The sequence below is a fragment of the Carassius carassius genome, chromosome 43, assembly GCF_963082965.1.
Source record: "Carassius carassius chromosome 43, fCarCar2.1, whole genome shotgun sequence".
NCBI classification, from domain to species: Eukaryota; Metazoa; Chordata; class Actinopteri; order Cypriniformes; family Cyprinidae; genus Carassius; species Carassius carassius.
In genome coordinates, this window is record NC_081797.1 from 6,841,560 (window position 1) to 6,869,109 (window position 27,550).

The window sequence follows — 27,550 nt, forward strand, 5'->3', positions numbered from 1 at the left end:
ACGTTGTGTAAGGAGAAAAACACCACCTGAAAAATCAGCACCTCTTGTGAATATCCAGACAACTCGTCCCATGGAATTGGTATGCATGGATTTTTTATCTTTGGAGCCGGACAGTCGCAACACCAAAGACATCTTGGTTATAACAGATCACTTTACCAAGTACGCTGTTGCCATACCAACCAAAGACCAGAAGGCTACCACAGTTGCAAAATGTCTTTGGGAGCAGTATTTGGTGCACTACGGGTTTCCAGAGCGTCTGCTTAGTGATCAGGGCAGGGATTTCGAGTCTCGACTCATCAAAGAGCTCTGCACCCTAGCCAGCATTACCAAAGTACGCACAAGTCCCTATCATCCGAGGGGAAACCCGGTTGAACGATTCAACCGAACACTGCTAGGCATGTTAGGAACCTTGAGAGAAAAGGATAAAAATCACTGGCATGATTATGTAAAACCCCTAACTCATGCCTATAATTGCACCAAGAACGAGGTTACTGGCTTCAGTCCGTATGAGTTGCTGTTTGGGCGCCAGCCAAGGTTACCAGTAGATATTGCCTTTAGCTTACCTGTAAAAGATGGTGCTCCTAAATCTCACTCCCAGTATGTGAGAAACCTGAAAGCACGCCTTGAGGAGAGTTATCAGATCGCCATCAGGAATTCACAAAAGGTTGCTGAGAGAAACAAACGTCGCTTTGACAAAGCAGTAAGAGAATCAATGCTAGAGGAAGGTGACCAAGTATTAGTAAGGAACTTGCGGTTGAGAAACAAACATAAGCTTGCAGATAAGTGGGAGCCCACTATGTAAAAAGTTCTGAAAAAGATGGGCGACTTACCTGTGTACACAGTACACCCACTGAACGGAGATGGTCCCAGTCGCACCTTACATAGGGATCTCCTACTCCCTTGTGGTGATTTAATCGAAACAGAGGAAATGGAACGGCCCGAACCAAAGGCCCATCGGCCAAGAACTAGGCATAGTCAAACTCAGCCACATGAAGAGCACTCGGAGTCTGAGGATGATTCACCCTTTTGTCCTACCCAGCGGTCTGTCATTCCTGAGGATAGGTTCTTTCAAGTGTATGAAGTTCCCAAGAGGCAGCAAACCACTTTAACTCCAGCCACAGGGGGTAACAATTTACCAGTCATGCCAATGACCTTCTCAAACTCCCAGCCTCAGGATGAGCCTATTGAAGGCAGTCCCCCTGAGTCACCTGCAGAACCTGATGGGACACCTCCTGAGATGATTGAAGGAAATGAGCCAAAGATTAGGGATGAGCAAACTGCTACCGGAACCGATGTAACTTCACCGGGCCTGACGAATGTAATTCCAGCGGTTATTGAGTATGACAGTGATGTTTCTCCTGTTAGTCTAGAGGACCCTGAAAATGGAGAAGCTGTTGTTGAAGTTCAACAAAACGAGTTGCCTCAAACACAAACCTCTGAGACAACTGAAAACACAGAGAAAAGTGAAACTATTGAGGATGGAGAAACAGATGACCCTACACGCAAATCTGAGAGGTCACGGCGGCCACCAGACCGGTTCCAGTACATTCAATTGGGGAAACCCTTAATATCCCTTGCACAGAGTCTTTTAGAGAGCTTTAACCAAGCACTTGACATCGTTGAGGGTAATGATAGTTTCCAAAGGGACCCCATATCCAAGCATGAAGGGACCCATGCAGAGTCAAGGGGGGAGGGTGTAACCCATATGAAACATAGGGCTACTAAACCCATATATGTTGTTTAGAGGTGTAGTTCTATGTTTTGCCCACCAGAGGGTGCAATTCATTAGAGAGTCATAAACAGAGTGTATCAGGATTGGTAGAGAGTGCTACGCGTAGTTTTCATGTTTTGGTAGATCTCTTCCTGAAAACGCGTGTAAGCTGTGAACAATTGCTGAGCATCAACTGTGAGCACGAGAGGAGCAGCCTCAGTCGGGTTGTTGCTGTTTGAAACTCTGGTTGGTTTTTTTGTTATTTTGATCACTACGAAAGAAATAGACGAATTTCTTTCGTAGTGATGTTGTTTAGAGGTGTAGTTCTATGTTTTGCCCACCAGAGGGTGCAATTCATTAGAGAGTCATAAACAGAGTGTATCAGGATTGGTAGAGAGTGCTACGCGTAGTTTTCATGTTTTGGTAGATCTCTTCCTGAAAACGCGTGTAAGCTGTGAACAATTGCTGAGCATCAACTGTGAGCACGAGAGGAGCAGCCTCAGTCGGGTTGTTGCTGTTTGAAACTCTGGTTGGTTTTTTTGTTATTTTGATCACTACGAAAGAAATAGACGAATCAAAGATGGCGAGCCCAGCCCAGAGTGACGGTGGATGGTCGTGAGAACGGTGTGGCCAGCCGTGGGACCAGCCACCGAGGACGTCGGATTAGTTTCATTCAGACAGGATACAGATAAGAATACACTTACGCTATTAACTCTACCCGGGCAGTAGTACTGAACTTTATACACACACACAAAAGGACCAGGAACTGAACTCTGAACTCAATTTCATACTCCTCAACTTAAAGGAGCATTGAGCTGAAGTGTCAGCTCACACGGACATTTTCTTTTTCTTTTATTACTGAAAGCTCTGTTTTTGTTTTATTTTACCTTCATTCTTGGTACATTATAGTACTGTGATCATTGTTGTGTTTCCAGATGCAATAAACCTGTCAACTGTTCAACTCAATACTAACTATTTGTGAGTCACTCAAGGCAGACCACACCTCGGACCTAGATAGATGTCAGTTGCCCTGTTCTGGTATTGGTTAGCACTAGGGGGCGCTACACATATATATATATGCTGTATATTTTAAACAACCATGTGATGAACATAATTTTAATAATATTAAATCTAATATATGAAACCTATAATAATATTAAATCTAAAAATAATAAACCTAAAATAATATACCTAATATATAACTATATATATTGAAAAAATAAATGAACTATCACATTAAGTTGACAGAGGACATATTTAATGTACACTATACACACACACAGATACATATTTTATTTAGAGAAAATTTGGACTAATGTCAGACTTTATGGATAACTTTATTATCCATAACATCTGTTATGGATAATCACATAATTTGGATTTCATATATTTATGTATTTTTGACTATTAACAAATATTTCAAGACACGTCCCACACTGCATTTTTTAATTAATCCATAGTTCATCTTCACTGTCACATTCAGTACTGCCCGCTGAAAGCCATGTAAAATAAAAAAAAATATCTACCGCTGACGCATTTTTCATTTGATTTATTATGATTTGCACGTATAAGAATCTGTGTTGCGGCACTTGTTCCTGAATGAACTCACATCCACCTGCTCACTTGACAGGCAGATGGAAAATATGCACAGTCACAAGTGATGCGGAGGGAACACTATGATGGGAATACGGGAATGAGTGTGCAAACAGTTCCAGAAATGTTGGTAGGAACACACCCATTATTCCAAAGCAAAGCTGTGTGACGGCACACGGCCTCTGAGCAGCACGGCGTCATGATCGATGGTGGCCATTAATCACGCCAGCACCACGGCCGGAGATTGATGTGCAGAAATTCAAATCTTCAAGCAGCGTTTTGAAAATTAAAGCAGCGAGGCAAGGTTAGGATCCTTCCCAGTGATGCTGAATAAGAGGGCTGGGAACAATGAGCTCCCCAGGGTAAAGGAATCTCACGCAGAGGTTGGGAGAGCTTCTTTTAACCTTTGAACCGCCAGCTGTCACAGATACCTGAGTGCTGCCTAGTCAACACGAGCAGGATGAAGAGAGGAAAAAACAGCTAAGTAAAACTCTTCACTCATCTTCGACCAATAAAACCTTTACTGTATGTATATAGACCTATGTCTCTTTGTATGTATGTATTGCAGAACACTGTAACTAAAATCATAAAAATTCATACAAATAATAAATAAATATATATATATATATATATATATATATATATATATGCACACTTTTTGGTAAACTGTGAATTAAATACAAATAAATCTATTATACTAACACTATTTATGCTTTAAACAAATTCTCAAAGTATCTTGTATCTCCCGCTATGTTTTTTTGAAAGAATATTGTTTGTTGTTTTACAGGGTTTTTTTTCTGCTTGCACATTTTCAAAACATTGCCTCTTTTTTTTTCTTTTTATTTACTTTATACACAAATCCAAGAATTGCAGACACAAAATGCAAAATGCCTCACATCTCTTGCAAATATTATTTCCTGCTCAACGTTTGTGTGTTAAATAGAGATTTGTGTGTTGTGTCTTGCAAAACATGTATTAGTGAACTAGTGTAAGGTTTTGCAGATTTGGTGTGTGGTTCTGGTGTTCGAGTGTCAGCTTACAGAAATTGTGTGCCAAGTAAAGATTTGTGTGTCAGCAGCTTATTTAACTGAAATTCATAAAAAATACTATAGGTTATAGGCGTTTAAAAAACAAAAATTAATAGTAGAACAAGTAAATTAAAGTAAATTAAAAAATATAAAATAAATATATATTATACAATATAAATATATTACTATAGCAAATTAAAATAGGCATTAAAATTTGAATATTTGAATAAAATAAAATATAATGGATAATGGCAGAAAGCTACCAGGAATATATTTTATTAAATATATTAAAAAAAAAAAAAAACTAAATGTTTTTCTATTTTCTTTAAAAAATTATAATAGTATCACAATAATACTAAAATAACACTGATTAGAATAAATATTTACAATTATCCAATTATTGACCTAAAAGTTGACTCTGCAACCTATTACTTACAGTATTTCCCTAATCTGATATATTTTCAAGTGAAACAGGAAAAAGAACAAAATGTGATTTGATCCATCTGGAATTGATTGGATTTTGAATAGCCAGCAATAGCCTACACAGAATGAAGCAAGGTTGTTGAGGAGAGGGTTGAAAAATAAACAAGACAAACTCTTAATTGTGCACCGTTAGACCATGGATTTGTATGAAATGTTGATTTTATGTTTTGAGTTTATGGTATTTTAGCACAGAAAGGTGCAGGAACAGTAATTCATTCACTGTTCAGTCATGCAGGTCCACATCTTGTCACTTCCGAGAATTCTGACCTTTTACTGGGACAAACAATAACACATCAGATAGATCTTGCACTGACCATATACTTCATTAAAATGCCCCTGGTTTACCTTCAACACAGTAATACATTTTGCTAAAAATATATGTGGTTCCATTTGAATCAAGATGCTGCATTATGGGCATCAAGTCCGCTCAAACAGTTACACAGTTTATAGATTTAACATCTGAGATGGGTTATGGCTAAGCTCAGCAAGAAAACACGGATGCATTTCTGCAGTCTCAATAATTCAGACTCCTGCTTTTCCAGGTCACAGAGACATTTATGGCGCTGGTTCAAAGCCTCGCAACTGAGAGGAATGTTTTACAGTGGGATATAAAGCAGGGAAGCCGACGGGAGGTGTTCGACATCATCGCTAATAAACCTTTGAATCAAAGAAAACAGAAATGGAAACCAGAAAGGGAGTGAATGTTTCTGGGAGATTTACCATGGCAGTTCTAAAACGCCTGCACGGCGACAAAGAAAAAAGAAAGTCACTTGAAAAAACATTACACGCTCTTGTGATCTCCACTCTTCAAATGGGTGTCAGGAGCGAAATGCTAAACTCATCAGAGATGATGATATCGCTCATTCTGCTGAGGGCCCACGGCATTGATTCCAGTTTTGCCTTTCCATAAACTGCTTCATTTTAGAGGGCCCTATAAATTCAGTCGGTCGGTATCTAGGGTAAAGACAGTGTCGCACGCTATTAATTTAATAAAGGATTTGGCAAATGAACCCCCCCCCCCCCCCCGCATCGCAAACCATCTTAAACTTTACTAAAAGCTGCTTATGTTACATGTCCTTTCCTTTCTTTCTCCTAAATTCCATATGTGGCTTACTAAGAAGCTGTTAAGGGTACATTTATTCTTTGGACTGAGGGGAAAACATATTTAGTCATTTGCAGAGGTCTCTAAAATGTTATGCTTTCAAGCAGTGTTAATAGTCTCAAACAAGCCTTTTATATTTCGCAAGCCTTAAAGAGGCACTGACGTTTCCCCTTATTAGGACGTGGCCTCACGCTTTGTGTGGATTATTCATCTTTAGTTTAGTACATGTGCATATTGCTTCACTCAGCCTCTTTCTGAAGAAGGGCTTAAGGGCAGATATTATAAGAGGAGAAAGAAGAGAAAAACACACTTGTTCATGTTTCAGAACATTTTCTGATGTCAGAGCAACTTAAATGTCTTATTTGGCCACACATGAGTATATTTAGCAAAACAACAAGGGACACTGAATGAATTTGCTTTTAAAGCAAAATAATACATCTAAAATGAAAAGGATCAATACATTTTCAAAGTTCAAAGTTACATGTATATATTAAATATATTTATATATAATAGAAATTATATGAATATAAGTAAATACATGTAAATGTTTTCTAAATATGTACTGTATGTGTGTGTATTTATATATAGATAATAAATATAAACAGTACACATATATATTAGGTATATAAAAAATTCTATTTTGGATGTGATTAATCACGATGAATCGTTTGACAGCACTAAAATAATTCACTATAATATAACATTTAATAATATTAAATACTTAATGAATAATTACTTACATATGATTAAGAACTGATATATATATATATATTTATATATATATATATATATATATATATATATATATATATATATATATATATATATATATATATATATATATATATGTATGTGTGTGCGTGTGTGTGTGTGTGTGTGTGTGTGTGTGTGTGTTTAAATATTACATTGTTTCATTTGTACTATTATATGCATTTTATATACATTTAAAACAAGATAAATTAACATTTTGTGAAAAATAAATAAAATGTATCATGAATGTTGCCAATGACTTTTTTTCAAACAAAGATTATTAATTGTAGCATATTAGAAGTATTGCATAATGAATATTTTCTTGCATCTCTTTGACATTCAGTGTTGGTAGCAGATGAGCTGTGTGCTTCAAAAATGAATACTTTTAATCAAGAAACCGCATTTGATGAATGAATCTAATTTAGCTGCATTCTTATTCTGATTGGTTAGACTAATTACAGTCCTTGACATAGATGAGCATGGATGAATATATTGTTTTCTTTTTTATCATAAGGTGCAGAAATGCAATCACCGTCAATAGAAGGTCATTGTTACTGGTCAATGATGCAAAACCGCAGCGGTGGATTGAAGGAGGAGTGGTTTCTGAGCTCACGGCCATGTGGGAAACTGTCATCTACCAAGACCAAGTGAAATATGTTGATATAATCCAGGAAGAGCTTTCTATATCATTTTAACATTGTTTCTGGCACAATAGGAGCCTTTAGCCATTATAAACCCATTGCATCCTTGACTAAGGGTCCCTCTGGAAAACTGTAACCATTAGGAGGAGAAAAATAGTCACATAAAAATATAGAAAGAAGCTATAGACAGATGCTCCCAAATATGCTCAACAAGCTCCCCTAACACTCCTCTCAAAAGTCAACTTCCCAAGTCTAGTTCAACTAAATGTTTAGGATGTTTATGCCAAAAACAAACCAAAATCGCATTGATTATGCCCTTAATAAATAAATTATTATAAATATTAATAAATGACACAGGATGTCTGTGTAAGAAATAATGACTTTTTTGTTGTTGTATATATTTGAAATAAATGTTAAACATTTACAATGCAAACAAAGTAATGTGATAATTATACACATGTTGAGCAAAGCAAAAAAGAACAACAAAAACCCTTTTGATGTTACATTAAATTTCTCTGTGATCAATTAAAAAAATATATAGCCAATCAAGTTTCCAACAAAATGCCAGTGGTTTCTGTTTTTTGTTAATGATATGCATTTTACATTATTAAAACCTTGGGTGAGTGTTTACTGTTAAATGATTTGCCCAGTCTTTTGCATAACACAATAAACACTAATGTCTTGCAGATGACGTGATGAATATCATGGAAGAGCTCTGGGGACCGTCATATACAGTAAGTGGAGACGCGCATGTGGAGATCAGGATCATCCCAAGGGCTGAATCCCCTACAGCTTGGCAGGTTGAAAAGCCAGCTAGAAATAAAGACTGCTGCCAGGCAAAGCGGTACCCATGGGAAAGAGCATTTTATTAAAAAAAATAAGAAGGGTTTGAGACAAGCCACTATAAAGAACAGAACTGAAGTAAAAACCAGCTGGGAATTCTGTTTGGAGCCAATTGGATATCATGCCATACTTGCAACAGAAGACGGCTTTTATCGACATAACACATATTCTCGGTGTGTCAAAATAAAACGGATGCCTCGGTGTGAATTAAATAGTGAGAGATCAGTTTTGCTGTTCAGGTGGAGCTTATATTTTATCTGAATATATTATGATGGGACTTATAGAGGTCATTTTTAGACGCAGTCTGTGGAGGTTTGTCTCTCACATCTGCAAGTGTCAGATTAGTAATCAACTTTTGTGGTTACTAGGCAGGAGCTATGGGGTATTACCTCTTCTTTTCTTCAATTTAACTTGTTTAACCCTTAAATAGTCTTGAAAGCATAAAATGAAAAGGCCAGTAATGTGATGAAATGTAAATAAATGTCAAATTGTTTATTAAAATTATACACTAATAATTTGTTCAGTTGTTTTTATTACTTTATTACTTTATAACTTTCTATATTAGTATTGTATTTCTTTTTATTCAGTATTATTAGTTTATATAATGTATAAATAAGATTGAATACTATAAAGAGCAGCCATATTAGTAAAAGCATAATTTATTCTTTAAATATTATGTTAAGTGATAAGAAACCTAACATATATAACCAAACCAAACCCAATTTTAAAACCACATTAAAAGTTTGCACAAAAACTGTCACACTGTTGAACCATTTAAAATGAGCAATCAAAAATAAATAAAAAGTTGAAATAAAGTAAAACAGAGTCCAAAAACATTGTACAAAATAAATAGAAAAATACTGCACAATTGCAAAGTTCATATTGCTTAGATATTGTGTAGATATTGTTTCCATATGCATTTTAATGTCAGCTTTAAATTGTTTAAACACAGGCATTTTTAGAACCAATTGACTTTGAATATAACAAACAAATATAATAATTAAATTGAAAATTTTTTCGATTTTAGATATTAGATTTTATAACTAGATTTCAATGAGAATCGCAAAATTAACAACAATCTTCAGACAAAACTTTTCACAAAAGCACTCCATTTAATACACTAAACTTATGCAACACAGTGGCAAAAATGACCCATGATGCTCTGCAACACAAACAGAGTTGTTGCACGGTTATGGCATTTCTACAAACTTTAAATGGGGTCATAAGAGTCAGAACCCTTTTAATTCACACTCTGCTTTACGAAAACAGAGTTTCAAGGTATAAATTCACTTTTTCTTGTTATCAGTCATTTGCTTCACACTTTCCCATCCAGCAGGATACAAATTGACATTAAATCTTATCACTGATTCTACAAAAAAAAAAAAAAAAGGGCCCGGATGAGGGCATTCTTGAATTCTAATTGAATTCATCGTCCCTTCTCTCACTCCGCACTCAGACAAGAGCATCCGCAGTCCCACGGCACTGCTATAATTTATGTGGAGAATATTAAACACTCAGCTCTATTGATCCCCACTGCTCTTTATGTGACGTCTTCCTGCTGGGAATAACGGCTGAGGGCTTGTTAGGCACTCGTGAGGAGAAAAAGAGATCCTGTCAAGAGCACTGATTTCTTCTCCCATAGCAACTTGACATAGAGGCAGCATCATTTCTGCTGTGTCAAAGGCTTTCTGCCAAAACACTGTACAGTTTTCATGGCTTTATCTCTTTGGTGTGACCACAAGCAAAAATGGACAGTGAGCCCTTACATATAGTAGGCGGAAAAAAACTGCATGTGATAAAAAGAGAGTAGTGTATCTGAATTCACAGAATTGACTAATTACTGAAGTGCACATCCAAATGGACACTTGTAATGTACATCCAGATACATTCATACTTTATGGAACATACTTTTTATTGATTAATAAATAAATACTAGTCAACTAGAATAGTACTACTCAGAGAGTATGTGATTTTTGGAGCGATGCTTCTTTAATCGTGAGTTATTGAATCATTCACTCATCCAATGCATTCAGAAACATATTCATTAAGAATATTTTCACAAATGAGTTATACCCTTTAACGATTTGCAGATGTGTTTAGAAACATTGATTCATTAAGAAACTGATCAAAATAACAGACTCATTTAACCAATCACTAATCTGAGTCATTTAAAAACATGATTCACTAAGAAACTAATTAAAAGTGAACTGGCCATTTACAATTCATTCAAATGATTTGTTCAAAACACTGTTAAGAAACAAACTATTCAAGCATTCATTCGTCCGATTCGTTTAGAAAGACTGATCCATAAAGCAGAAACACTGATTCATTAAAAACAAATCAAAACAATTATTCACTCAAACAGTTCGTTAAAAACACATCAAAAGTGAGCAAATAATTTACCATTCACTCAAACGATTTGTTTAGAATCATTGCAGTATGAAAAAATAGCTCTTCAACTATTCACTCAAACTATTTGTTCAAAACACTAATAATTCATTTAGAAATGAAACAAGCGGCTGTCTGTATGTGCGAGTTATCGAATCATTTACTAACCAATTCGTGCAAAACAATAATTTATACAGTTAACGGTTAATTCTGCTTTGCCTTCATAGGGACAACTTTTTGGCGCAGAGAAAGACAAGGTAACTGCAAATTAACTGAAAATAATTTTTTTTAGCATGTCAATAATAAATTGATTTGACACTAATTCGACAGTTTCATTCTGAAGTTGTCCCATGCAACAGCACATATTTTATGTGCTTATTTAATTCGAAGGAAGGTCAAGAAGGTGTGGTTTAGACAAGAGAGATTCTGTTAGATAAACAAAGACTGCGAGAAGTACAGCCTGTCCTTTTCTTATTAGTCCTACCTTTCATTCAGCGCAGTGGGACGCCATTTCTAGCTCAGAGTGCTCGAACTCCCCTAAGGACACACTGCTCTGCAAATTCAGTGTGGAAATGGGTACAGATTAGAGCATTATTAGTCAAGCATTTCACTTCATCTTGTGAACGCACACATACACGTGCATTTGCCCTTCAATAATCTCCGCAGCTCACTAGGAGTGAGAAGTGGCAGGTACTTGGGCAATACGATATTAATTAGGTTTAGTGATACATCAAGAATTCCAATTGAGTACTGTCATGTTGCAATTATTCATTCACTTTTCTCTCAGGAGACTGCGGTAAAAGACATTAGACAAACAGGAACTCTTAAAATATGTTTAGTTGACAGGCATCTCAGATACATTTCAATGAAAATTTTTTGGGAGTGAAGATAAATACATTATACATTGAATCTTAATATTCTTTTTACATTTCAGTACCTTCCTGAATAGCCTCTGATGTATGAAAATGGTTTTAATAAGTGTCAAATTAATTTCAGAGGTAATCAAAACAGAGTTATTTTGTAATAACTATGAAGGAATAAATTGTCAAAAACTTAGTATTTTAGTTATCTGCATGGGTATTTAATATAAAATGTTTAATTTTAATGTAATCACTTGTAATACAAATATGATTTCACTTGTATTTCCAGTAGAAACTAGTTTTTAAACTCTAATGTGCAAAGAATGCACTTAAAAATTTAAAAATTGTACGTGTGTGTGTATTATATATATATATATATATATATATATATATATATATATATATATATACCAAGTTATTCAGTTGGAAAATAAACAATGAGGCAACCTAATGTAAAATGTTAATTATAAAATTAATTACATAATATATTTAAATATATTAATAAATATAATAAATATAAAATCTAATTATAAATAATATAAAAAATAACTTCAATTATTAATATAAAATATGCATTGTAATTCCAATAATTCAAATCTGAAGTTAGTTTACAACTCCAGTAAGAATGGCCTCCTACATTTCTTTTATTATTATTATTATTATTATTATATTACTGAGTATTTATTTATTTACTGTATTTCGATAGGAACAACTAGTTTTCGAACCCATTGGCTGTGTACAGACTGTTCTTTTCCAAGCCAATGTCATACTGCTTCCCTAAATCCTGATTGATGGTCCTTTTGATGGCTTTCACCGCTGATGAGTCACCAGGATGTCATGAAAGAACCGGACAGGAAATGAAGCGGTGACAGCCAATGTGGGATTCGTCTGTTCAGACACTGGATTAAAAGCTTTGACCAACTCTTCAGCATTTGTGATGTCCATCTTGTTCATTCTCTGGACAGTATCGCAATATCCCTTTCAAATGTGTTCCCTAGAAGCTCCAACATTTTCTGACTTTCAAAAAAAGTGAAAAGTTCCACAGTGGCTCTTGTGGGTTTCAAAAAACATGGGACAACACAAGGTAACACATTTAAAGGTGCCATAGAATGCAATGATACAATATTTTAAATTGTTCTCTGATGTCCCCAGAGTGTGTATGTTAAGTTTTATCTCAAAATACCCCACTTATAATCTTTTATAGCTTTTTTGAAATTGCCACTTTTAGGATATGAGCCAAAACACTGAGTTTTTTTGTTTGTCCCTTTTAAATGAAAATGAGCTGGTGCTCCTGCCTCCCTTTACAGAAGAGTGCGGAGCTTCAAGAGCTCATGCTTGCGGGCATATCGGTGTTACAGTTTAACTGATGGTGACTGTGTTACTGACCTCACATTGCTTCTAAATGCAATTTTTGACTACCATATTCTCATTTACGATCATTCTAATAGCACGTGAAGGCAGCATTAGTGAAAAGAGGCAGCGATAATGGTAGCTTTAGCAACATTAGCCTTACAGAGAACCAAAAAGCTTCTTTGGAAAACAAAATATGACACGATGCTTTGTCTGGAGTCTGGGGGCCCTATCATACACCCGGCGCAAGTTTGTTAGTTTCAGCCTGACGCAGTTCTCATTTCCCCATCCTGCGCTGTATTGTTTGAATAGCAAATGCATTTGCACCCATTTGTGCGCCCATGGGCGTGTTGGTCTAAAAAATAATTGTGTTCAGGCACATTGTTGGCACATTGCTATTTTGAGGTACTGAAAATAGACTGCGCCATAGACCAACTCAAACCTGGTCTAAAGTCTGGCGCAATATTTTTTCTTTGTTATTTAAAGAGAGCATTAATATGCACCTATAGGCAGATGCACAACACCGTAAACTTTGCTTATTACACACACAGGGATGCTACAGCAAAAAAAAACAGTAATGGCAGACTGTTGCTTCTCACTCAGGGCTGTGTATATGCTAATAGGGCAGAGAGCGTCACAAATGGGCGGGACTTTCCCGAGTATGATGTCATAGTATTGAGAAATCTAGAACTGCTCGTTTGGTGAGACTGTATATGACTTATTGGTATTATAAAACAATGAGTGGGTGGAATTTATCATTATAGGCTGGTTGTTTATACACACTACAGCCACACAACTGTGTTCAAACACCTTATAAAAGTGATTTTTGCATTCTACGGCACCTTTATCTGCCACCACATGTAATTGCGAAGCAAGTGATGGTGTAAAAACTAATAAGATTCATGTTTATTGTACCTCAAAACCTTGTTTTCTACTACACTATTTTAGCCAGAGCTCCTTATGATATTTCTCAGAGCTAGCACTAGAAAACACAAATGTCTTATGCTTCAAGAAGTAAACACAAGTATGCTTGTTCCCAATTGCCCAAGAGAGAGTATTTCATGGCCTTGTACGAAATATCACTTAAGGTATCCATTTTTACGGTTCGTTCAGTATGATGCCTGAAATTTCTCGCCACGCTTGGTCTAGTTTTTTCTGCTAATCTAATGGCAGATTTGTTGCTGACCTTGCTAACAATCTCTAAGGTGTTGTAAGTTTACAAACAGTTATATGAACATGATTTGTGGGGTTTGCAACAACATGTCATACTTTTCTACAGTGTAGTTTCAGAGGAAGCCCTGCTGCTTGGGTTTGTATTTCAACAGAGAAGAGAACAGACTAATGGAGCCAAAAAAGATGACCATTGATAAATGCCATTTTGAAATGTTGATGACAGTGTAGGGTACCAAGAGTGAATCAGACAATTTAAGATTCGATCAAGAACATGGTTGAAACACGAGGAGTCGAATTTGACAGAAAAGCACAAGACAGCAGGATGTTTTCAAATCTGATCCTAGCACAACAATAATAATAATACTTATTGATAATCCCAACTCAGGATAGCGATTATCAAATTTGGGGCAAGTAACCAAGATTAACAGTCAAAGACACAGCATATCATGACTAACCCATGAGGAAAATCATTAGTAGACCAACACCCAACACCCAACCATTGGCTTCCCAAGACATCACTTCAAGGACTACTTAACTTCCAGCCAATCAGCAACCTCTGGAAATTCCCTTTTCGGCAAAGATGACAACAAAGGGAACCCCCCCTAAATAGGCTACACAAGTACCTCCAGATTCTTTCTGAACTGGTGCATTCATCCAGGTAGTAAACACTATTTTCCATTTACAACCCGAATTCCGGAAAAGTTGGGACGTTTTTTAAATTTTAATAAAATGAAAACTAAAAGACTTTCAAATCACATGAGCCAATATTTTATTCACAATAGAACATAGATAACATAGCAAATGTTTAAACTGAGAAAGTTTACAATTTTATGCACAAAATGAGCTCATTTCAATTTTGATTTCTGCTACAGGTCTCAAAATAGTTGGGACGGGGCATGTTTACCATGGTGTAGCATCTCCTTTTCTTTTCAAAACAGTTTGAAGACGTCTGGGCATTGAGGCTATGAGTTGCTGGAGTTTTGCTGTTGGGATTTGGTCCCATTCTTGCCTTATATAGATTTCCAGCTGCTGAAGAGTTCGTGGTCGTCTTTGACGTATTTTTCGTTTAATGATGCGCCAAATGTTCTCTATAGGTGAAAGATCTGGACTGCAGGCAGGCCAGGTTAGCACCCGGACTCTTCTACGACGAAGCCATGCTGTTGTTATAGCTGCAGTATGTGGTTTTGCATTGTCCTGCTGAAATAAACAAGGCCTTCCCTGAAATAGACGTTGTTTGGAGGGAAGCATATGTTGCTCTAAAACCTTTATATACCTTTCAGCATTCACAGAGCCTTCCAAAACATGCAAGCTGCCCATACCGTATGCACTTATGCACCCCCATACCATCAGAGATGCTGGCTTTTGAACTGAACGCTGATAACATGCTGGAAGGTCTCCCTCCTCTTTAGCCCGGAGGACACGGCGTCCGTGATTTCCAACAAGAATGTCAAATTTGGACTCGTCTGACCATAAAACACTATTCCACTTTGAAATAGTCCATTTTAAATGAGCCTTGGCCCACAGGACACGACGGCGCTTCTGGACCATGTTCACATATGGCTTCCTTTTTGCATGATAGAGCTTTAGTTGGCATCTGCTGATGGCACGGCGGATTGTGTTTACCGACAGTGGTTTCTGAAAGTATTCCTGGGCCCATTTAGTAATGTCATTGACACAATCATGCCGATGAGTGATGCAGTGTCGTCTGAGAGCCCGAAGACCACGGGCATCCAATAAAGGTCTCCGGCCTTGTCCCTTACGCACAGAGATTTCTCCAGTTTCTCTGAATCTTTTGATGATGTTATGCACTGTAGATGATGAGATTTGCATAGCCTTTGCAATTTGACGTTGAGGAACATTGTTTTTAAAGTTTTCCACAATTTTTTTACGCAGTCTTTCACAGATTGGAGAGCCTCTTCCCATCTTTACTTCTGAGAGACTCTGCTTCTCTAAGACAAAGCTTTTATAGCTAATCATGTTACAGACCTGATATCAATTAACTTAATTAATCACTAGATGTTTTCCCAGCTGAATCTTTTCAAAACTGCTTGCTTTTTTAGCCATTTGTTGCCCCCGTGCCAACTTTTTTGAGACCTGTAGCAGGCATTAAATTTTAAATGAGCTAATTAAGTGGATAAAAGTGTACAATTTCTCAGTTTAAACATTTGCTACGTTATCTATGTTCTATTGTGAATAAAATATTGGCTCATGTGATTTGAAATTCCTTTAGTTTTCATTTTATTAAAATTTAAAAAACGTCCCAACTTTTCCGGAATTCGGGTTGTATAAATACCTATTTAAAGACAATAATTTCTATAAAGTTGCACGTATATGAAAAAAACTTAATGCTTGAGTGATAGGCCAAGTGAAACAACGTGACAGTCAATGTATTTGCATTACTATGAGGAACTGTTGAACATAGCAAGTAACTTAAAGCAACTTCACTTTATTTTCCTCTAATTAATCAGGCATCAGTGAGCAAGAGTTTAATACGACTTGTCAAGGCGCCATAAAACATTTATGGTTCAGTAGTTTAAAAGGATATACTGTTTATGCTTCCATAAAAGCACTTCGGAAATCAAAATAACAACAGAGGAATACTTGGTTTGTCAAGAGCTGCTTGTCTGAATTTTAAGATGAAAAAGGGAAGTTTTGGGGCTCATTTAGCAGGGAGCGTTCACTCGTGTAGGCTGACATAAATAATTCCCTCTGAAGGGGGGCGAGAGCATTTTCCTGTATCTCTGCAGATACCTGCTTTTAACAGCTTCCCATGTAAACTCAATGCATTTCGTTTTGCTGCGTTTTTGTGGTCGCAATAACAACCAACCGTTTGCTTATTTATTCACTTTCAAGAAATAAACAAATAATGAATCAAGCCTGCTGTGTCTAAAAGAATATACGGATATGGAAAAAGACTTGGCTAGGCACAGATAGAGTTATCCCAAACCATAATTGGCACAGACTTGGTAAACAATAACAGATATAATTGGACGTGACATAGGGCAATTGCTCGCAGCCTCAAAATCTTGACACATAATCTCCTGTTTGTCAACTTTACTTGTTTCATTTAATTGACGCATTGTGACTTCTTAATTATTTCATTGCAGACGAGGTAATAATGAATTTTAACAAACCAACTCATAAGACAACCTTTATCGGACGCAGATAACGGGACCTCTGTATAATTGCGCCTACAAGAATAGTGTCCTCAGTTGCTTGCTTTCTCTCCCAGCTGTTTTTGTTTTGGAATCTCAGGGGTCAGCAGTATTTTGTCCAGGTCATTGATTGCGTGAGGTTTGAAGTGAGTCCTATCGATTGAAACTTCTGCCACTTTGGAGTGTTTTAACTGCAAACTCACAAACCCACCGCGGTCTGTAAAGGCCAAAGCCTCTGTGCCCATGCAGATAAAAAGCAAGCGAACAATTATTGCCTGAACGGTCTCCTGGAGACTGCAGAGACCGTTCAAATATTTATTCATTTACAGTTGCATTCATTTCTCATTTACTTTTTGCAATGATTTATTTGTTTGTTTTGTGCTCCAGCTTACAAGAGCAAACTAATTTATGTGCCCGTGTTTTTTTTTTTTTTTTTTTCTTTTTTTAAGGTTACTTACACATTTACAATGGGTTCCTGTATACATTTAGCATTTAAAGCAAAAAAATAAATACAGTAGGTAAGGCTTTGTTTTGCAAAGCCTTAACTGGCTTATTGATTTTATATAAGTTGAAAATCTGATTTCAAAAAACATGATGCTATAAATAAATAAATAAAATACATATTATTACCAAGTCAATGGGGGAAAAATGGTGTAGAAACAGTTTTCTAGTAAATTTCACAAACAATTAAAAAGAAACCGCAAATAACAAATTGAATTAAATGTGATATTTTGAAGTAAAAAAAATTGAAATAGTGTTTTAGTTTATCATTATTATTATTAGTAGTAGTAGTAGTAGTAGTATTATTTTAAATGTACTTCAGTTATCTTTTAGTAAATTTTTACTTTGCAGAGAAATGGTAGCTAAAATGCAACATTATATAAAAAATAGTAAATATAATTTTATTTTAAATATAATTATAAAATAAAATTATAAAAAATATTACTACTTTTTAATATAAAATATTTATATATAATATATAATCATATTATAATCATCATCATCATTATCATTATAATTATTATTATTTAATTCCACCAAATGATATTGTTGGAAAAAGTTGTTACCAAACAACTTAGCAGCCTAAAATAATACAACCTTAAAATTATAACATTAATATTAATTATCAATGTAAAATATGCAAATTCTGACTTAAACTACATTCAGAATTTAGGTAGAAATTTAAGAAAAGAAAAGAAAAACAGAACAAAAATTATTTCCAACATTGCTTTTGGTTATTAGCTATGGGCATTTATCACAATTGACAGTCTCTTGGTCATACCTTGCAAAAGACCATTTATTCAAATGGCCCCCTAGAATAATTAAAGACCAGCAATTTAAAGATGTACACACACACACACACACACACACACAAAAGCACGGGTCACAGACGTGATCCCGATCCAAGGAGGAGATCTGACCTCAACACTCCAAGACCTGACACTGGGGGATCACGCCTGTGTTTGGCACCATCTTCTTCCTCTATTTATAGTTTACACAATTAACCAGAGGAGACCTTCATTAGCCTGTGTTCAGTCTGCAAGACCTGCCCTGGCTTGCTGAACAGGTGTTCCTTAATAATCACGGTCCTGTCTGCCAGATACATCAGCGCTGAGAGTTTCTCCTTCTCTGTTTCAATCTGTTCCAACACTTCATGCTGCGTTACACTTCACGGCATTAAACAAACTTCTGATTAACAGATGTACCAGATACTGGGTTTGTCAAGATTGTGTTGCAGCAGCATGTTAGTCGGTTTGTTAGATTCTTAAACAGATTACAGCATCCTCATGTATTGACTATCAACTGAGGAAATATAACACTGTTCTAATTCCAGGATAGAGATAGAAAATCACTTCTATGCCCTTTTTTAGCTTATTTTATTGGACATTTTTCTACTTTAATTGACAGCACGGAAAGCAGAATGGCTTTACATTGTAAAAAACATTTTTGCAAAATGGTTGTGATAAGGATTTTTCACATTATATTGCAAAATCGTTCTTAAGACGTTGTCTGCACATCTCTGTAAGAACCTCATTATCACATCCAACTTGGTACTAAAGGTCATCGTCAAACTCCTTTTGTCAAGTACATTTTTCAAAGTAATGCATAACCAATAACAGAAAATAGTATTAAATCAGAGAAAGAAATATGGATATAAATAATTAAAAATTGTTGAATCTAGAGTTGTCTTTTTGTTTGCATAATAATTTGTCAGTCTGATGATATCAAGCCAGACTTCAATATTCTTAAATGCATTTTTAGCATAGAGATACAGTTTGTACAACAATAACTGCTCCTTTGATCAGTCTGAGAAACATCTTTAATCACAGAAAGTAGCCATTCATTTCCATTAACTCTATAATATAAAGGAACAAGATATGTACAGATATATATGTATATGTATGTATATTTTTAAAAAGTCCTTTTTATTCTATTTTATTTTATTTTTTCAGAAAAAGCTTCCATTCTTTTTCCTCTTCAAGGAAGTGACTTTTTTAATGAGGGGGAAAAAAATAGGGTGGGAAATTATTTTAAACATCAGGAATTCATTTGACAATGAAAGTAGCTGCTACATATCAAAATAGACTCAAGCTGAATGTAAGCTAGCTAAATCAATGCCTAACTGTATGATTCAAAATGGTTTTCACATTCTTCGTAATAACACACACCAATGAATAATTCAAAATAAGATTAAAAAAAATTTCCATTATGAAAGTAAAAGGGTCACTTTATTTCATCTGTACTTTTAAGCCTGAATTCATTTTTAATTCATCGCATAGAGCTCAGCTCCAACACTGATGTATTTTCTGATAATTTTTCCTCATAAATCTACGATGACTTATACTCCTGAAGTCAACACTAACAACACCTAAAGGAATCTATTTCATTTCTAATCAAAACACCGACTGCCCCTCTCTGAAGATGGAAAATGTGCTGTTTACAGCAGTGATATCAAAGGCATAACTATGCATGATAATCTGAACTATTACTACAGGGAAACTGACTAATACACAAGGCCTGGGCAGAGAGATGTGATTTTAATGAGCGTGACAGCGACAAATCTCCCTACAGCCCCACAAATGCACAATCAGCACTTCACTGCAAGTTCTGTGATCTGAAATGAGGAACCGGCAGGTTGCGGCAGTGCTGAGGAAGCTCTCTGTTTATCACATTATGTAATTGTTAGCACAAAACATTTACAACCTTCACGTTATGGTGACACTCAACATGGCTGCTGCCAAGATTCTCCCAATTACAGCCTGAAAATCTTATTAAACATGAAAACACACTGACCAGAAATTTGACAAAAAATAATTACCTTTACTTATATATTAATAATGAAAATTCAGCCCAATTAAGTTGGCTTATAGATTTTGATAAATGTACATTTCATGTAAATTAAAGAAAAGTACTTGTTTTATTAAAGTTAAAACTAAAACAAATTGAAAATTGTATGACTTGAAACTAAAATAAAATAAATGTGAACTGAAGTAAAATAAAACGTAAAATTATAAAGAAAATATTTCTCACAAATATTTTATTTAATACATTTGAGTTCAGCAACTTTCTAGGCAATGTCTCATTTAAATTTAACTAGATGTACTAAAAAACCTAAAACAGATAGATAGATATATAAATGTCAAATTCAAATGTCAAAGAAAATATACAAATAAAAATGAATTAAAAATATTAACAAAAACAAATATAACAGTGATAATAAAACAGCACTAAAATGATGTTACACAAAATATCAATAGATTATTTTAAAACAGTACCGATGTATAATTTTACAGTCTAAAGCTTTTTTTTTTTTTTTACACCTGGTCTCCTAAAGTAAAAACAAACACAAGTTCGAAGACATTGCCATTTGACCTGGAAAAATTTGATTACGACATTTAGTAAACAGTGGCGTTAAAAGTGTCATGAATGTAAAAACATGCTGTTTGCTCATCAAAGGGCAATAACGGTCGGATAAGGCCAGGAAAGAACTACAAACAGTGCAGCATGGAGTGAACAACATTAAAAATTTTAATCAGTTCCAATTAAGAGATGCAAGGTGCCCAGTGTCTCAGGCCTTTGAGGAAGTGAGATACTCCTAGCAAAAGACCATGTTTTGATGTCATTTCTTTAAAAGGCAGATCTCTAAGGCCTCAGGGAGGGTAGTTTATGAAGCAGCCTGAAGCGTTTTTAATCCGACCCCCCTGGGCATCTCCAATTGCATGGAAAAACAATTATTTTCATCCCTTCCTGCCAGACGTGTGGATTTGCTTTAATTATGAGCCGAAGTTGTTTATTTCTAGCTAGTGTTTTAACTGATTTGTTTGAAAGCTGTACACAAAGGAAAGCCAATATTCATTGCTAATATTTCATTTTCATTTACAGCGTGTATTGAATAAATGGTTGGTTTTAGATGAATGTCAACTTTTAGGGAACGACTTATAAATCATATTCTGAGTTGTTTAACTTAATGTTTTTCCACTCCTCTCAACTTCTTGGCTGTATATGCAGAATTTCTTATATGCAACATGCTCAAATGATACTTTTTCTTTTTATTATGAACTTTATTATTTCTTATCAAATTCCTCCAGGCTAAATTTTATATGGTATGTCCATGTTAATGCTATAAACTCTATCCTCTTACATTTCTACAATTATAGGTTCTTTATTGGCATTTATGGTTCCATGAAGTACCTCTAATATCAATGGAAGCTTACCACTGCACAAAAGGTTATTTATTGTGTGTATAAATTTTGTGTTTTCAAACCTATATGACTGACTTTCTTTTGCAAATGGCAAAAGAATATATTTTGGAAATTGTCTCAGTGTCCTACTGACTTTCAATGTACAGACAAAAGCAATATGCATGTATAAATAATTAGATCATTTTAAGTCAAAGTCAAAGTCACCTTTATTTATATAGCGCTTTAAACAAAATACATTGCGTCAAAGCAACTGAACAACATTCATTAGGAAAACAGTGTCAATAATGCAAAAATGATAGTTAAAGGCAGTTCATCATTGGATTCAGTGATGTCATCTCTGTTCAGTTAAATAGTGTCTGTGCATTTATTTGCAATCAAGTCAACGATATCGCTGTAGATGAAGTGTCCCCAACTAAGCAAGCCAGAGGCGACAGCGGCAAGGAACCGAAACTCTATCGGTGACAGAATGGAGAAAAAAACCTTGGGAGAAACCAGGCTCAGTTGGGGGGCCAGTTCTCCTCTGACCAGACGAAACCAGTAGTTCAATTCCAGGCTGCAGCAAAGTCACCAATAGAGTTCAGAATGTCTATAAATGCTGATCCCAATGCATCGTTTTCATTATCAACATGGATATTAAAATCACCAACTATTAAAACTTTATCTGCAGCCAGAACTAACTCGGATGTAAAATCACCAAACTCTTTAATAAAGTCTGTATGGTGCCCTGGTGGCCTGTATACAGTAGCCAATACAAACATAACAGGGGATTTATCATTAACATTTGTTTCTCTGGATAATGTTATATGAAGCACCATTACTTCAAATGAGTTATACTTGTAGCCTGCCCTCTGAGAAATCCTGAAAACGTTGTTATAAATTAAAGCAACACCTCCACCTTTGCCTTTTAGACGTGGCTCATGTTTATAACAGTAATCTTGGGGGGTGGACTCATTTAAAATAATGTAATCATCAGGTTTTAGCCAGGTTTCTGTCAAACAGAGTACATCTATATTATGCTCAGTGATCATATTATTTACAAAAAGTGTTTTCTTAGAAAGGGATCTGATATTAAATAAGCCAAGCTTTATCATTTGTTTATCCATATTGCTTCTGTTTTTTATTTGTTGAACCTCAATTAAATTGTTAATCTTAACTTGGTTTGGACGTTTTTTGTATTTTCTAGTTCGGGGAACAGACACAGTCTCTATAGTGTGATATCTAGGTGAAAAAGTCTCTATGTGCTGAGAATTAACTGACCTCTGTGACGGGAGGCAGCTAGCAGACGGTCGGTTTAGCCAGTCTGTCTGCTTCCTGACCTGGGCCCCAGTTAGTCAAGTATAAACACTAAGACTATTTGCCATATTTCTAGAGAGAAGAGTGGCGCCACCCCAGGAGGGATGAAGACCATCTTTTTTAAACAGGTCAGGTCTGCCCCAAAAGCTCGTCCAATTGTCTATGAAACCTATGTTATTCTGTGGGCACCACTTAGACATCCAGCCATTGAGTGATGACAATCTGCTATGCATCTCATCACCACGGTAAGCAGGGAGGGGACCAGAGCATATTACAGTGTCTGACATCGTGCTTGCAAGTTCACACACCTCTTTAATGTTATTTTTAGTGATCTCCGACTGGCGAAGTCGAACATCATTAGCGCCGGCATGAATAACAATCTTACTGTATTTACGTTTAGCATTAGCCAGCACTTTTAAATTTGCCAAGATGTCAGGCGCTCTGGCTCCCGGTAAATATTTGACTATGGTGGCTGGTGTCTCTATATTCACGTTCCGTAAAATAGAATCACCAATAACTAGAGCACTTTCATCAGGTTTCTCAGTGGGTGCATCACTGAGTGGGGAGAACCTGTTTAATGTTTTGATCGGAACAGAAGAGCGGTGTTTTGACCCACGACTACGCTGCCTCACCGTCACCCAGTTGCCCTGCTGCTGGGGCTCTGTTTCTGGAAACGAACAATGTACAGGAATCCCTGAGCTAGACGCATCCAAAGCCGTATCTAGAGCCCTAACATTCTTACTGTCCTCAATTAAAGTTTGGATGCGTGTCTCTAATTCTGAAATCTTCTCTGTCAGCCTAACTATTTCCCTGCATTTATCACATGTGAATCCCTCATCAGCAACAGAGATAGATAAACTGTACATGTGGCAAGAGATGCAAGTAACAATGACGGGAGAAGCCATTACTCACCGTGCTTGATGAAATATTCTTACTGCGGTTGTTTGATGAACTTGTGAAAAACTGGAGCGAGGGAGAGGAGAAAAGAAAACAGCGATAGGTTCGAATGAAAACGCTAATGACAAGCTAACGAGTGCTAACGCTTTGCAGGTGTACTGCACTTACGGATATAAAATAAAAGTGAACGATCAAAGTTAATCAGATAAGATTGATCGATAATATCAGAAATATGGTGTGAATTAAGTTATATTTTACCACTTTAAAAAACAAAGAGTGATAGTAAGATAAAGATTCTAGAGAAAAAATAAAATAAAAACAGCTACACGGAGCTACAATTTGCTACAGAAGGCCAACAGGAAGTAGAGAAAACACTGAGAACTCATAAGCTGTCATAAGCTGTATAGAGCATCATTCAAGCAACAGAAATATCCTCTGGGAAACCATAGTATGTTTTTGAGCAAAAAGAATATACTCCACCATCGTCCAAATGCACCAATGACAGACTCGATCAGCCAATATGGGCGGTTAGGAAATAGAGCTGTCATCGTTTGACAGGGATATGGTTACATTGAGACTCTAATAAGACAAGTGTGCATTTTAACAGATGGACACACACACACTTGTACATAAACACACAAGCTACAGATGGTCTCAGGTACACACTTTGTCCTAGAAAGGACAAATCTTCTATCCAGGCGGAGGGTTTTATTAAACAGGCCAGTGTGACTGATGTTTTAATGTACTTAAAGGGACAGCTCAACCAAAAAAGACAGTTAGTTAGTTTATATAATTACCAAAGCTGGAGTACAAGAAAAAATATATATATATATATTACCAGAACAAAAAAAAAGTGCATGTTGTTCTGCATCTTATATCCAACCCACTTTTTGCATACTGTATCTACTGTACAACTCCTAGAGGCTAAAAAATATCCCAGTATGAGCTGCATTACATTCTGACCACCTCCTGTCTGTGATCTACAATAGACACAGAGGAGCAGGAGTTTACCTCCACATTCATTTTCATAATGTCAGTTATTACGCTGTCATTCACAGTGGTGTCATGGGTTTTGTGATACACTGAGCTGTGCAGCGCACTGAACATCATAACTCACTGAGAAGGCTGTCACATCCCTAATTGCATTTAGACGGAATGAGCACTTCTACTAACAACATAATCAAGACAACTGTCTCAGCGCGCCTCTGAGGACCACCAGAGGAGAGGAGATCGGCTCTGTCTTTGGGTGAAACAGTCAAACCCCATCTGAGAGCAAGAAATGTTATGTTACAAGACTAGAAATGCCTAGTTTGTTGTCGCCAAAGCTTATTGCCAGTTTTATTAGAAATACAATGAAATTGTGAGGCTCTAAGTGAAAAAAACTAGAACTTCAGGCAAAGAACAAATCACAAATGAAAACGTTTATTCATTTCGCAATTGCTCGCTTTTGACAGCATTACGATTAAATACAGAGAAAATTGACTTTTTTCTAAAATTTTTCCTTTGAGATGCCATTAATCTCACAGATGTCTCGCCTAGAGTTTCAGAACATTTAAAAAATGCCTCCAACAAACATTTCACATCAAATTTTTCCAAAAACTTCTTATCCAAGACTTATCCAAATAACAGTGTCATTTTTGAATGTGCATGAATGAGATTTTAGATCAGCATCAGAGAGAGAGAGATAGAAAAATAGATAGAAAAAACATAATAAAAAGACATCTAGAAAAAAAATAATCATGATATAAATCAATTTCTTAAATGTGCTTGATCAGGTTTGATGTCAATAATGTCATATTTAAATGTACATGAATGAGACTTACAGTTTTCATCAGAGAGAAAACAAATATTAAGAACATTTAGGAAATAATGGATTTTAGAAATACTTTCCATTATTTAATAAATCTTTAGGCATATAAAGATTATAATATATATTGTTATATATTATATATGTTGGCCTGAACGCTGACATTGGACATTGATTTTGCAGAATGTTTTGGAAGGTAGCCCTCAAGAGATTCACTTCTCTGTGATGTCTGAACACAGTCTTGCTTCTGAAGCTGTTAAAACTGCATTTTTGAGATTATATGAATTTGTGCCTGAGGCTAATCTGCAGAAGTTTTTTTTAAAAAAACTTGATAAAACCCAAAGACGAAATGAATGCAGAGTTTGTGGAGTTTTATTCCCACCTGGACATTTGTGCCCCAATAACCACAGGAAGTGACTCATTATACAAGTTCAGCAGATCGGTCTCATACCAGGAAGCTACTTGGTGTGTAACTCAAACAAAGGTCATGGGTTTGATTTGAAGAAATGCATCAATAAAATGTATTAATTGAATGCAGTATCATTCAGATGAAACGGTCTGCATAAATGCACTCTTGGTCAACCAGAAAGCATTACAGATATACAGCATATGGCTGTTATTCAACAAATTGTCTGTTTAAATGAGCAAAGCGCTGTCCTTTCCCTTAAAAAAAAAAGAGAAAGAAACTTTAAGGACAAACTTAAATCTCTCTAATGTTCTAGATTTCTTGGTACATCACCATTTCTTATAATGTGCCCAAAGTGCTTTCTGAGGTCAATGAGCCAACAAATATGAGACAAACACATGTCATTCATAGTATATCCAATACTGTCACAGAAATTATGTCTTTGTTATATTAGATAACCAAGTTTGAGAGAGCTTACAAAGAGGCGACTCTTATTATCACCTGTTTTCGAATGCTGTTTAAAGTGTTGCTGTTCATGGTTGCAAATTGTGCTAACAATACCAAGGTCATGGGTTTGAAATCAAAGGAGCACATATACAGATAAAACATGTCTTCGAAATCCCTTTGGTAAAAGTGTCTAATGGATTCATGTACTAGTTGAAGGACCAAATGAAACAGTAATAAAATAATCTAAAATAAAAAAGCAAACAATAATAAAATAAATGAAAATAAAATGGATGCTTAAGTTTTTGTTGCTCACAAATGAGCCAAAATATCCAACAACTGAGAGGCACAGTAATTTAAATACGCCATAAAAGTTTTTCCGGAAGTTACTCACCACTGGTGAAGTCAGTGTAATGACATGCTGGATTCCAGTCATTTCATTCTGTTCCGGTGCTCACAGATCACACAAAATTGCTTGTTTGACCTTGCAATTTCCTGGGACATTATCACAAAAGTAGTTTCAATTCAGTGCACAGATATAAAAAAAACGCAGCTTCCAAAATCCGTTTTTTACTTCTTCTTTTTTTGGAGGAGGGGGGGGGGGTCAAAAAAACAGCTTCCTTTTATTCAAACCCAGATGTAATTTGAACTTTTTTTTCAGCCTTAAGAGGGCAGAAGTTCAGGGCCGTATCTTCTCTGAGCGAAATGACTCACTCAATTCTCCTCCCTCACCTGTGGAATGAATTAGAGATGCCGCATGTTGTTTGCCGCAAGTCTTTCCTTGAAGGGCCGCCGAGAAGACCTTGACTTCAGGTTTTGAAACCGTACGTCCGTAAACCGAAGCGCTGAGGACTTAAGTTGCCATTCGTTGCTTTCCTCCTCTCTCGTTTTTCTGTTAATGTCTCAGTGTGTGTTCATGTGCA

The 27,550-nt window shown here is 35.9% G+C and overlaps 1 protein-coding gene across 2 annotated transcripts in view; it reads right to left on the reverse strand.

Moving 5' to 3' along the window:
* lrrc4ca (leucine rich repeat containing 4C, genome duplicate a) overlaps positions 1-27,192 on the reverse strand; it is a 235,321-nt gene extending 208,129 nt beyond the window's left edge. For both annotated transcript variants that reach the window (XM_059536079.1, XM_059536077.1), the window contains exon 1: positions 27,022-27,192. The gene's annotated coding sequence lies outside the window, so the exon portion shown is untranslated. The remainder of the gene's footprint in view (positions 1-27,021) is intronic.
* Positions 27,193-27,550: the final 358 nt, after the last annotated feature.